Source organism: Panthera pardus, unplaced genomic scaffold (genome assembly GCF_024362965.1).
Source record: "Panthera pardus isolate Hobbes unplaced genomic scaffold, ASM2436296v1 HiC_scaffold_16, whole genome shotgun sequence".
Lineage (NCBI taxonomy): Eukaryota > Metazoa > Chordata > Mammalia > Carnivora > Felidae > Panthera > Panthera pardus.
The window spans coordinates 151,436,795-151,449,842 of NW_026526721.1; the positions used below are offsets into that span (position 1 = coordinate 151,436,795).

Sequence of the window (13,048 nt, forward strand, 5' to 3'; positions counted from 1 at the left end):
GCCACGGGTCGGACGGCGCCTGGGCGCGGGGTCACCGCTCGACAGAGCGGCGGAGGCTCGAAGCTCCGGCGGACCTCGCCTCTTGCTCCTCCGCGTCCGGCACTCCCCACCCGCCCCAGGTCCCGGTCCCGGCCTCGGCCTCGGCTGCAGCAGCGACAGGGTTTTCGCCTGGGCCCAACCCCTCTGTCCCGCCCTCCACCCTAGCCCCACGCACGGGCCAAACTTTCCCTTCTCCCTCCACCTGCCGACACGCAGCGCGCTGACGTCACCGCGCCGGGAAGGCCCCGCCTCGGCCCCGCCTCCGGCCACCATCTCAAGCGTGGCTGCGAATACACGGAGCTAGCAAGAATCCCGAGAAGGTGGAAGTTGACAGTGGGAGGCAAGAAATGCTTAGGGGGGAGTTTAGGGAGGAGTTTAGGGAGGGTATCGGACAGTCAGAGGAGAGCCTAAAGTAGCACAAAGGCGGTAGCCACACTCATCATGGCGGCCAAAGGGCGACCGAGCGGAGGGGGGCGAAGCCACTCCTGGCGGTTGGGGCACGTTGCCGTCTCCGTCGTCGCATTTATTGGTTTGTTTGAGAAGGAATCAGAAAGGCAATGGGTGGAAGTGGACGTCGGTCAAAGTTAGTCCCGCCTCCAGACTCTCAACGCGCTTCTCAGCGCCGGGACTCCTTCAAGATCGCCAGTGCCTGCTTTGCTCGGTTTGCCCTTTTCTCCGGGGTGACGTCACGGCGTAACCGTCACACCCTCGAGACGTGCGAACGGCTCCGCAGGGTGTGGAGAAGGTGGAGGGTGCAGTTGGGTGAGGTAGCCTTGGGGTGTGGACTCCTGCCTGCTGGGCTGAAAGGCCTTGAGCTACGGGACGCAATGGAACTGGGAAGCTTACCGTTTGACGACGCTTGTTCCAAGGCGGAAGTGCTCGCTGCAGCCTCTGTCGCCGCCCTCTCTGTAACCTTGTTGGGCTGGGCGGGGAGTTCCTGCCCATTCTCAACCTTGGGTCCGGAGCTCAAATGACCACCCATCTTGGGGGCCTCGAAGAGTTGGGCTTTTTTCCCCCTGCCGCGGCTTGGGCCATTAGGCAAGTGAGATTCGGCCCATGCGGTTTGGCGTCGTTTCAAGGGCCTTGACTTTTGTGTCACCTCCCCGAATTTGAGTTTTCTCTGGCTGACCACGTAGGTCCCCTGGGGAAGTTCCCGAGGGGAAAACTGATCGCGCTCGGCCAAATGAAAAAAAGAGGTGCAGCATGTTTGGGGCTGGGTGCGAAACCGTTCCCTCTTGGACGTATTTCAGACCCAATAGTAGTCGTTAAGGAGGAGACCTTCACCCAGGCCCTGCCAGGCCCAGGAAGCCTGTGCTGAGCTCTGCGGGAGGAGGGCCGCCGACCCCAAGAGTAGTCAAGTAGGGGTTGCGGAAATGGAGCTGTTAGGCTTACACCTGGTTGGTGGGACTGGAGGACGTTTCACGAAGGAGGTAGCATTCGCACCGGACCTTGTAAAGGTAACGTGATTCCAACAGGTGGGAGTTGAGAACCTAGACTATTCTGGTTACAGCCGAGGGGCCATCTCCCAAGTTTGAAGGAACCCAGGCCTTGCTGTAGAAACTGGTTTCTGCCATTACTACTGACGCCTTTACTGCCGTGTGTTGCCTTTCTTTTTGCAGGGAGAAGAGGGATGACGATTAAATACATCAGATAAGAGCTAAACCTGATGGTAAAGATTAGAGAGATCAAGGTTTGTGTCAATAGAATGATGCATAACCATAGATTCTTAACCTAGGATTGTTGACCTGTGTGGACCATGGACGGGCTTCAGAAGTTTCTAGTTTTTTGTTTTTTTCTGTTTTACTCTCTTGAAATTACATGCAGAATAGTATATGCTCCTGGGAGAGATTTTGGCCACCTTTCTCATTCCCCGTTCCCCGATGGAAAGGAGCTGCTAACCTAATAGTGAAAATTCAGTATACTCATGGCCCCACATTCTTGCATTCATTAATGGGTTCTCTTCTACCTTCCCCCCCACACATGGTTTAGTTGAGCCGGAATCTGCTGTGTAGACGTGGTCATTTTGCCTGTCTCCTGGGCTTTCCCATGTGGCCTCGTAGAGGTTAAGATTCCACGCCGTTAATGAGCAAAGAGTTGGTGGCTGTTTGAGGCCAGGAGCCCAAACCTCGACCTCTTTCTCCGCTTATAGAGTATCTTCCACGTGAGAGTGCTGTCATGAACACTGGTAGACAGAGGTAAACAAAGTGACTTCCTGTTTTCGTGGAGGTGTAGTCCAAGAGAAATAGTAAACAGCCAAGCAAATACGTAGACAATTATGTTATAAAGGACAATGCAGAAAAGGCGAGTGCAAACATCATAGCTTAGCCTGGCCTACCTTTAACATGCTCAGCACATTTACCTTCACCTACAGTTGGGCCAAATCATCTAACATAAAGCCTGTTTTGTAACGAATTATTGACTATATCATGTAATTGATTGAATACTGTACCAAAAGTAAAAAACAGAATGGCTAGGGACGACTGGGTGGCTCAGTTAAGCATTGGGCTTCAGCTCAAGTCCTGATATCACAGTTCACAAGTTCGAGCCCCGCATGGGGCTCTGTGCTAACAGCTCAGAGCCTGGAGCCTGCTTCTGATTCTGTGTGTCCCTCTCTGCCCCTCCCCTAGCTCGTGCACGCGCGCGCACTCTCTCTCTCTCTCTCTCTCTTTTAATGTCTAAAAATAAAACATTAAAAAGAACCCAATAGCTGTATGGGAACAGTATGGTTTAAGTATGGTTGACCCGGGTGATCACGTGGTTGACCAGGAGCTGTAGCACCTGCCACTGCCCAGCCTCATGGGAAAGGATTGTCCCGCATAGCACTAACCTGGGAAAAGCTGCAAATTCAAAATTTTGGGTACAGTTTCTACTGAATTCGTATCACTTTTGTACCATCATGAAGTCTAAAAAGTATACATTGATCCATTGTAAGTTGGGGACCATCTATATACCATGCTACAGCACCCTTAAGGAGTTTGGAGAACACCCTCTATGAGAAAACTGAGAGGAAACCAGTTATTTATTTTTAATGTTTATTTGAGAGAGAGAGAGAGACAATGTGAGCAGGGGAGGGGCAGAGCCAAAGGGGACAGATAATTCCAAGTGAGCTCTGCACCGACAGCACTGAGCCTGATGTGGGGCTTGAACCTACCAACCACGAGATCATGACCTGAGCTGACGTCAGACACTCAACCTATTGAGCCACCCAGGTGCCCCTCCTTTCTCTCTTTAGGATTAATGGTCCTGAACTTCTACCTAACTCAGTGCTGGGAAAAGCACATTCCTAAAGTCAGAGAATGCGCTTGAGCAACATTCACAGGCAATCTTCCTCATGTACTAGAATGCTCCGAAAGCAAACTCTGGGGTAGGCCTGAAGGATATGAGCCAGGTATAGACAGCATCTACTACAGTGTATAAACGCAAAAGTTGAGAATCACTGCCTGGACTGAGAAACCTAGAGGGAAAGTATATTCACACTTCCCTTTCGGTCTTTGTTGCCGTTAAGCAGCTCACCAGCATTGTGCTCTGCCCTTAGCACCTGCAGGGTGGAGGAAAAAAAGACTGATTTCAAGACTTAGTGATGCCTTGAAGTGGTAATTGCAGCTGTAATCAAGTTTTGTAGGCTCCTTTAATGAAAGAAAAATTTTGAAGTCTTGAAATTAATGTGTGCCCTACATAAGTAACCTAAATATAAAGAAAAGCACAATTTTATGTCTTTGTTATAAACCGATTGTCTAAGCAGTTCCATGTCCGTGGAATCTGCCCCCCCCCCCGCTTCATCTGTCCCTTATCACATGTCACAGGTAGAATAATGTCATCTCTTGTTATGAGAGGGGACAATACCCATACCTTATTTAGGTGTGCTTCCTCTCTTGTACCTGGAACAGTGCCCCGCCCCCACGCATGCACACACACACACACACACACACACACACACAGGCACATATTAGGGTGTCGTGTTGAATAAATAGACGGAGCATGAGAGTACAGGGGACATGCACAAGCTAGGAGTGTGTAGCCTGGTGAGAAGCTGCTATCTTGGCAAACCCAGGAAATAAATGTCCAAAGGGACAGGCACTCAGAGCCTGTAAGAAATAAGTAGGTGCAAACGTTACTGTAGGAAAGAAAAAAAAATCGGTCTGTGCAGAAAGAATTAGCATCAAGCGGGATTCTGAGCCAGAGAGTAGCTTGAGGGTCACCCCGGCTGGCACCAAGCCAACTTGATGAGCTCAAGCTGAATTAAGCAAAAGTTGGGAAATACTTGACTGAGGTAGAGCCAGTTCCTAGGTGCCTGCTCCATTTCCAACACTACTCTTGTAAGGGTTTAATATGTCTAAAAGGCTACCTCATTAGGATGTTTATTGTAGCCTCACTGTAGTAGGGGAAAACTGGAAACAATTTACATGTCCACTGATAGAGGATTGGCAGTTGCTCGTATATATTATGTGAACATCTCAGGATACATAAATGTGTGTTGGTGTAATTAATGCTAGCTGAAGTTACAACCCCAAAAGTTGGCTGGCTGAACCCAAAAGCTTATTTCTCACGTAAAGTCCAATGCAGATGTCCCTGGTCTCTCTCCTCCAAGCAGAGAGACAGAGATTTTAGTTTCTAATGTGTTGTGGCACCGTCTTCTAGGGCCTCCTTGGACTCCTCCCCTGGACCCTCTGCATCCAGCCGGCTGGTTAGCTAAGAGAGAGAAAACCACGAAAGGTAGTGAACGCTGGAAATGGTGTCAGTTATTTCTTCCCACGTCGTGTTGGTCTGACCCAGTTGTCCGGCCCCAACCTGAGTCAAGCAAACTGGGACATGGCTTCCTATGTGCTCAGGAGGAAGAAATGGGAATGATGAGCATCTGGCCAATCTCTGCTGCGACTGCTCATTTTGGTGGCCTCCAGGCCAGAGCTACTGACTTGCTGAGGAAGAGATGTAGGAGGATTATACTCTTGTACACATTGGATTTTATAAATCCAAATATTACCTCTTCAAATAAATTAAAAAAGAGGAGACTGGTGGAATTATGGGTCATCCATACCATGAAAGAGTGAAGTACATCTGTACATACTGGAATGGAACGATCTTCAGTGAAGGTAAACAAGTTGTAGATAAATTACTGCTATTTAAAAAAAAATTTTTTTTTAACGTTTATTTTTGAGAGAGAGGGAGCAGGAGAGGGATAGAGAGGGACACAGAATCTGGAGCAGGCTCCAGGCTCTGAGCTGTCACCACGGTGCTCCACACAGGGCTCGAACCCACGAACCACGAGATCATGGCCTGAGCTGAAGTCGATGCTTAACCGACTGAGCCACCCAGACGCCCCTGTAGATAAAATAGATTTCAACATTGACTTAGTTGGGGCTACTCTAACAAATTACCATAGGCGGCTTGTTTGAACAACAAACATCTTTTTCTCACAGTTCTGGAGTCTGGGAAGGCCAAGACCCAGGTGCTGGTGGATCTGATGCCTGGTGAGAGTCTGCTTCCTGGCTTGTAGGTGGCTGTCTTTTCATTATATGCTAGTATGGCAGAGAGCAGGAGCAGGCTCTAATCCCATTCATGAGGGCTCCACCCTTATGACCTAATTACCTTTCAAAGGTAATCCTAATAGCACATTTAGGAGTAGGATTTCAATATATGAACTTGGGGAGACACAAACGTTCAATCTATAACATACATATATGTGAATGTATAGAGTAAGTTCTGGGAGATGTTTGGAGGTGCTAAAGACACTTGTTCTATGTGTGTTGTTAGAACTATAAGAACGGAACATTCCAATAATTGCTAGCTCTAACAATATAAATTCTTGAAAGTAATTCATTAAGGTTGGTTCCACAACAGTATTTTGGGGGCCCATAAGTAGAAACCCCAGCCACGTTAGTAATCAAGAAAATGCACGTAAAAACTAAAATGAGATAACCATTTCACCCTCACCAGATGGGCAACATTTAAAAGCCAGAGAATACCAAGTGCTGGCCGAAATAAAGAGCCGCCGAAACTCTCAGACCTTGCTAGGTGGAATGTCACCGGACGCGACCTCTTTGGAAAGCAGGTGGGTATTCCCTAGTAAAGCAGAAGCCGTGCTTCCCCTGCAGCCCGGCAGTGCTACTCCTTGGTACATATCGTAAATAAACTCTTGAACATATGTTCCAAGTAGCATACAGAATAATACTTACGCCACCGTGCTTTGTAATAACGAAATAAAGGAAGTCACGCAAATGGAACGTAAAAACATCCGTCGAGTGGACACTGTCCCTGGTCTCTCTCCTCCAAGCAGAGAGCCAGAGATTAGTTTCTAATGTGGCACGGTGGAAATGTACTTATTCCAGCTATATAAAAAACTCCGATGAATCTCCAGAACGACAGAAACAAAGTAACAATACACACACGGTGATTGCACTCGCAAAAAGGTCAAAAGGAGGCATAATTGAATAAGCTTTTCTGTATTTGATACTTACGAAGAGCAAGGAAGCAAACAAAAAAAAATCCAGTGCGGTGACTGGCTCGAGGGCTAGGGAGAGGGACACAACCAGGATGTGTGAACAAAAGGAAGACTTTCCAGGTTCAGGTCACAAGTGCTCCACAATTCGTATATGTTCATGTGCTCTTCCAAAGTGTTAAAGTTTGGTTTCTCCTGTCTCGGGCTGTTCTGATGTTTAGGGTACCCCACAATCTGCCCTTCTCTTCTTTCAAACTGAGGGGACTTCCAACACTCCCTTCAACCTGGTTTCACTCTGCCTTCCTTCACCGCTTTGCTCAGACCGGTCCTCTTTTCTCCTCTTTTCGGGAAGGCCAGTTTTCTCCTCCACCTGTCCGAAGTCCTGCTGGCTCTGCCAGCTTCAGCTGATGGTCCCCCCCTCCCTGCCCTCCGCTGCTTTGAATGCTTGGAGATTATTCCAGGCCTGAGGGAAGTCATGTATGCTTTCCAGCTCCCCCAAACCATTTCTGGGCACTTAGCCTGTGCTGCTATGGACCCACAGTCTTCTCTTTCTGTGAATATTCTGTATTTCAGGTTAGGTCACAGGTCACCCATTAGGAGTGAAGGCCACCCTATCACTAGAAAGGAAGTCAAGGACTTTTGCGGAGTTTTGGATTTGGTGGTGTTTTTTTGCTTTTTTGCCCACTGTAAGCCCTGCCAGCATGATGACAATTTAGAAATTTGTGAAGAGCCACATTTCTCTCCTAATTGGGAAAACTTGCAATAAGACATTTGCCATTTCATTCTCAAGCCCAGGTGGGGGGCGGGGGTGGGGTCGGATTCTCTGAGGGCGGGTGTAGTTTATAAAAACATTTGAAAATACAGGTGTCTCTCACTAAACTCAGGAACCTGATACTCCTATTTATCTTCTGATAACTTGGTATCCCTCACTCTCTGAACTCAGGAACTGAAGAGATTTCAGACAGCCTGGAATTTGACTACCTAGTTTTCTAATATAAATTCAGATAAAAAGCCCAATAACATCTTTACAGCAACAATTAGATTTAAGTGCCAGGCAGTGTGCTAAGGGATATAAATACCTCACGGAGCCTTGTGAGGTTTTTTGTTTTCTTTTTGTTTTTTTGTTTTTTTGTTTTTTTTGAGCAGCAGGCCAAAGTTTATTAGAATATAAGACCAGAAAGGAAGAAAATAGGAAAGATCTCTTTGCAGAAAGGGGACATTCGAAAGTGAACGCCCCTGGCCTGTGAGGTTTTCATGCCAGTTTCACAGACGAGGAAACCAACTCAGAAAGTCTGAGGAACTTGGCTCCAGAAATTCCTGGAAATGCTCAGCCCGGCACCCGCCCTGTTGTAAGTGCTCAACAAGTGGTAGCTGTTCTTTATTAGTCGGTGGGAATTGGAGTAAGAAAGCCTTGTGCGGGTTTGGAGAGTGACCAGTGCCTGCTGCGTGGCTGACCCAGGTCTGCGTCCTCAGGACAGACAGGTCTCCACCAGCGGCAGCACTGCCTCCGCCTTGCTGCCCGTGGCATTTCTGCTTCATTTCTAATCGCAAACTCTGATGAAGGAAATGAAAGCTCTCTCTTTGATTCTCCGGGGATTGCGAAGGCTTGTTTGCCTCAGCACCCAAGCTGAAAAAGTGAATTCGGGCTTCAGGTCTTCCAGAATTAGAGAGGGCCCTGCCTGACTGCCTGGGCATTGAGTTGGAAAATTCAGGACACTAAGATATGGGGACAAAAGTGCCCTATCAGATGCAGTGCCCAGACGTTTATGAACGATTCTCCATATGCACAGCTGTGAGCAGTCTGGCTCAAGAGGAAGTGGTCTTTCATTGTCCAAAAGGACCTGGATCCCTGAACTGGTGTTGCTTCCCTGGTGAATGGCAGCAGACCATGACAGAGGGAGGGCTCCGAATGACCTTGGAGCGGAATCTAAGCTCTGAGCATCCCATCTAGCAGACAGAGAAGGTGTTATCCTACTATTAACAGATTCTTCTGGTTCAGTCGTTGGGGGGTAACCTGATCTCTCTTAGGTAAGTGCTAATCCAGTCAGCTCCCCACCCAGTTCCCCATGCCATCCTCCCATAGAGTATCTAGTCGGACATAAAGATAATAAAACCCACCTTGACCCCTTACATATAATTACATAAACCTGTCCTTCAGTGTGCCCTGCCCAAGAATGTAATCCACCCAACTAGTAAAAGTAGCATTGTGGTAGCTGTCATAGACTAGTTGGTGCCCTCGTGAGTCTTCCCGTGCACCTGATAAGCCTTGGGGAACAGCCTGAAAGTGGGGAAACAAAGAGGAACTCCACACGTCGAAAGAACACCCATCGGTGTTGAGAAAGTAGAGCTCTATAGACTCCGTTGCAGCTAGAAAAAAACATTTCCCAGGAAGGAGTTGGGCAGTTTCACCTGTTAATGTGCATCTGGTGTTCATGTTGTGTTACTACAATTTCAACCAGCAGGGAGACCTTGGAAGGAAGCAAATCTGGAGTGCCAAGAGCCCCTTGGATGGTCCTGGTGAAGCAAGTGCATGTGCTCGGTCACACACAAATGTGGTATTCTTCTAGATTAAGTAAATCAGGCTGTAGGAGACGTCCTGCCAGATGAGTGTGCCCACAGACTGCCTGGGGTAAGAGAGCAGATCTTCGTGCCATAACCCTTGGAGGTAGAAAGGATAGAAAGGACTATTTGAAAAAGAGAAGTGGGCAGACCTGAGGTCAGTAGAGTAGAACCAGCAACTAGGATGTTTGTACAAAGCACCCCAGCAGAGTGTCTTAACTTTTTATGGTAAAATTTGAGGGATGGACCATCAATATAATTCTTTGGAGGGCCCTAGTTCACAGTTGTCCTGCAGCCCTCCTATCAAAAGCCATGCCTGACTCACCCAGAGCCTGGTGTTCCTTCCATCCTGTGGAGATGAAAACTCACCTACCGGTCATATCCAGGCCATGAGGGCCACTGCCCTGGAAAGAAGGAAGAGGAAATAAAAGTAACATTTGTGTTTTCCCACCTGCAGGCATGTGGACAGAAGAAGCAGACGAGGGAAAGGAAGCAGGGCAGGCAGGCTCCAGGGTTCTCATTTCCCCGTCTATCTCCCCAGTCCATCTAGATCTTGACCAGGGGAAGCTACAGAAGACAGATACAGAGAATACAAAGAACCCAAGAGCATCAGAGGCTTGTGGACCACTTCCCCAGTATGGCTTGAGGGAGGCTGCAGGCTGCTAGAGGAAACCTTGCATTTGGCTCTGCATCGTGTCCGAAATACTGTAAGAACAATAAAGTAGCAATTCTGAAGGGCAGAATCTAGGCCAGAGAATACCAGGATACCTATACAGCCTATACTTGTTCTGCAGGAGATCAAAAGCTTCCGTGTGCCCTAGGAAGGCATGAGGAAGTGTCGTAGAGGCTTGCACAGAGAGTTGGAATGAAAAGGCTGCACAGGTAGGACTTTGTGGCAGAAGGCGAATGGTTGGGACCGTGGACTTTAGCTCTGTGTGCTGGCATCACACTCCCAAGACCAGATTAGGCCCACTGCATCTCAGCAGGTAATTCTAGGAACTCAGGAATCAGACCCAGTGTTCGTGGCAGAACCAGAGGACAGTGCAAGGACCTGCTCACAGGGATCCAAGGCAACCCCTTCCTTCTGCCACAAAGTCATGTTTGTGCTTTTCCTTTCCCATACTCCCAGATGCCACCTGAAAAAGTGGGGGGGAAGGGGAGAGAGAAACAGCATTTACTTAAGAGAGACCAGGTTAAGGGCGCCTGGGTGGCTCAGTCGATTAAGTGACTGACTTTAGCTTAGGTCATGATCTCATGGCTCAGGTCATGATCTCACAGTTCGTGGGTTCGAGCCCTGCATCCGGTTCTCTTTTGACCACCTGGAACTTGCTTCGGTTTCTGTGTCTCCCTCTCTCTCCCTCTCTGCCCCTCCCCCACTTGCGCTCTGTCTCTCTCTCTCTCTCAAAAATAAACATTAAAAAAAAAAGAGAGAGAGACCAGATTACCTCCAAAGACACTGTTTGAACCAAACTAATCTCATCTATTATCTACTGGCAAATCTAAATCTCCCCTTCCCACCTGGCAGAGCAGGGGCTTATGGGAAAGATTATAGAAAACAAAGAAGTTCCATTGTCTTTGCACCCCCAACTCACAGGGTGAATAAACATGCATCCCTACTTTAACTTTTCTTGTGCTTTAAACTATAGGGCAGGCATTTATAGTGTCCAGTTATAGTCAGCCCTTCAGTCAAGCCAGATACACCGTCACAGCCAGCAGTGAAGCAGGAAAAGGGGGCCTTTGTGACAGGAGCAGTAGTGATCCAAGGCAGACCGTGGGCCAAGTGTTCAACAGCAGAGTGGGCAGGACCCACAATAGAGCAAGGAGGGGCCCATCAGCAGACATCATGGGACTGTGGTTGGATGAACACTGCAGGGGGCTTGCAACAAATCCATTTTCTCAGTTAGGAGCTCTTGGTTGCTAGTGACAGAAAACTCAAACTACATCAGGCTATAATTACATTAGGCTATAATAATAGCCTACTGTTTTTGCTATGACAATAACCAAAATAAAAATTTGTTTCTTTCTGACATAAAAGCCTTAAGCAGTCCTACAACGATAGGTCAGCGCCATAGTGTTAAGGTCCCAGGCCCCGGCCCGTCTTGTGTCTCCCGTCCTTAACAAGCAGCTCTTAGCTCCCGCCGCCACACCCGCATTCCTGCAGCATGAAGTCGAGGCAAAGTAGAGGGCACACACCTTTCTATTAAGGTCATGAACTAAAAGTTGCATCACTAGCTTACTCTTCCATCCTGATGCCCAAAACATAGTCACATGGCCACACCTAGGGTCTCAGTTAGCCGTGGCCACAAAAATGCTTTGTAACAAACAACCACAAAATATCAGTGTGAGCAGTTATTCCTTGTTCACATGTCTACAGTGGAGCTGGTGTTTGGCTGGTCTGTGTTGGATTCAGCCGGACATGGCTCCAGGCTGCGGCTTGCGTTCTGATCTGTTCCATGTTTCTCTCGTCCTCTTGCCACCAGCAAGCTACCCAGGGCATGTGCTCCTTATGCTAATGACTTTCATGATAATGGCAGCATCCCAGGCCTTGGTAAGTCATGTACATAGGTTAGAAGCTCCGTGGCAAAGGTTGCCGTAGAGCAAGATTGGTGACCTGGCACAGGTCTGAACCCTTTTACTTCTGTACTTACCTCTCCAGAATCGGAATGGCAAGACGAAAGTCGAGCCCGACAACTTCACAAGCACATTTAGCGCCTTTGCTTGGATCCTGTCTGCTGACATCCCAACGGCCGACATAAGTCACATACCCGAGCTCAGCGTCAGTAGGGCAGAAAGTAGACTCTCATGAAGAGAGGAGAGAAAGGAAGGAATAAATGTCTTCTGAATTATAATCTAATCTGTGATCTTCGGCACGGTGGCCATAGTAACTCCAGTTAAAACTCTGGAGTTCTATTCCTAAGGAAAGGAAGGGAAGCTAGATTCGGAGGACAATTTCTGTCACAATGTGTATCAGTCAGGAGGCAGTTTCTTCTAGTTTAATGGAAACATGAATGTGTTCCTCGGTGGAAGTATCCTTCTCTTTGGCACTAGGACCTCCAAACCCACTGAGCCCAAGTTTGTAGAGATGAGAAGCACAAAAATTCCTTTATACAAAGTTCATTTGATGTAACAGTGAGGAGGGTCACCTCACTCCATTCAATTGACTGAACCACCCAGGTGCCCCTCTCTAAAAAAAAAAGAAAACATAAAGAAAAGAGTAAACTTGAACTCAAGGTGAACAGAAGAAAAGAAATGACAACCAGAATGAAATTCAGTGAAATACTAAACAAAAAACGAGAGAGAAAAAGCCATGAAACCAAAAACTGATTCTTTGAGAAAAAAATCTATACAGTTGTTAAACTAGTAGTCAGACTAATCAGGAAAAAGTAGAGAAAACACAAATTACCAATATCAGGAATGAGAGAGATGACATCACAGTTTTTACAGATATTGAAAGGGTAATTTAGGAATATTATGAACAACTTAATGCCAATATATTTTACAAATGAAATGGATGCATTTCTTGAAAGACACAAACTATCAAAACTCCTTTCTGAAGGAATAGATAATGCACATAGAGTTATATCCACATTTTTGAATTTTTAGTTAAAATACGCACCCGCCGCCCCCAAAGACAGTGTTGGCAATGGCCAGATCAGCTTGGTGAGAGCAAGTCTGTGTTGTTGAGTCCATCAATGTCTCCTTTCGTCACCGTGGGCCACTTTGCAAATGGATCTATTAACCAAGCACTAGAGAGTATCTGAGGAAGAGGCCATCTGATGTTCGCAGATTGTGTCATCTTGTCCTGATTATTGAGAGTCTCATCTACAACAGATGCCCTTGGGTGAGCATTTATATGGAACATGAATATACTTTGTGGATCGCAAGAAGTCCATCTTTCTTTCGACCTCCTTGTCCCCAGCCTTCTAATCTTGTTCTTTCCAAATTCCTGACCAGTGGGCCAGGCTAACCCCCAAGTCAGGTTAGATCTGGGCATTAACTAGATCTGCAGTAGAG

At 47.4% G+C, this 13,048-nt stretch overlaps 1 long non-coding RNA gene across 1 annotated transcript; it reads left to right on the forward strand.

Annotated features, from left to right (window-relative positions):
* Positions 1-41: 41 nt before the first annotated feature.
* On the forward strand, positions 42-9,798 carry LOC109248752 (uncharacterized). The gene is made up of 4 exons (XR_002072236.2): positions 42-1,729; positions 4,678-5,129; positions 5,974-6,088; positions 9,492-9,798. It is a non-coding gene; the product is annotated as an uncharacterized LOC109248752 (long non-coding RNA).
* The last annotated feature ends 3,250 nt before the right edge of the window (positions 9,799-13,048 follow it).